The following is a 635-nucleotide window of genomic DNA, read 5'->3' as shown; positions in this document are numbered from 1 at the left end:
AGAGAAAGGAAGACCAATCGGGGAGGCATGCCTCCCCTTCGCTTCCCCAGTCACACTGCTGGGAGCAGCATGCGGCTCCCGAGCCACAGTTTGGCCACCCATGCACTACATGTCTCACCAGGTCTCAAGACCCACTCAGAAACAAGTCCAAGGTCACTACCCCTCTGGCTGGCTCTGTGACCAACTGTTCCAATGCACAAAAGGCTCATGCCTCAGCCTAGGAGGAGCCTTACAGTTCAGAGGCCCTAAGCCCCCACTTCCCAAAGGCTACAGCAGAGGGTGGGGCCTGCAATCAGCCGCAGGCAAACAGACCTTGCTCAATGAGTTACAGACCAGACAAAAGACACAAACAGACCGAGGCAAGAATACCACTCTCCAACAGGCTACAAGCAGCCACTCACCCTCAAGCTCTGTCCTCTCACAAAGTAGTTTAGCCATTTAGGAAGGGCAAAAGAACACTCACCTTCCCAGCAGCTTCCTCCTGGGTTCTTTCTCCCAGCCCAGCTTGCTCAGTTCTGCCCCCCCTTCATTAGAGGAACCATTCACGTAGGAAAGGTGTACCAACTGGAGACCCCATGGAGTTGAAAAGTGATTTAGGAGAAAGTGCAGACTTAATGTAACAACCCACATAACTG

Source organism: Gekko japonicus, unplaced genomic scaffold, assembly GCF_001447785.1.
Source record: "Gekko japonicus isolate JY-2015 unplaced genomic scaffold, Gekko_japonicus_V1.1 scaffold256, whole genome shotgun sequence".
In the NCBI taxonomy this organism is placed as follows: Eukaryota; Metazoa; Chordata; class Lepidosauria; order Squamata; family Gekkonidae; genus Gekko; species Gekko japonicus.
The sequence above is the reverse complement of the archived record's forward strand: the minus strand, read 5'-3'. Positions refer to the sequence as shown.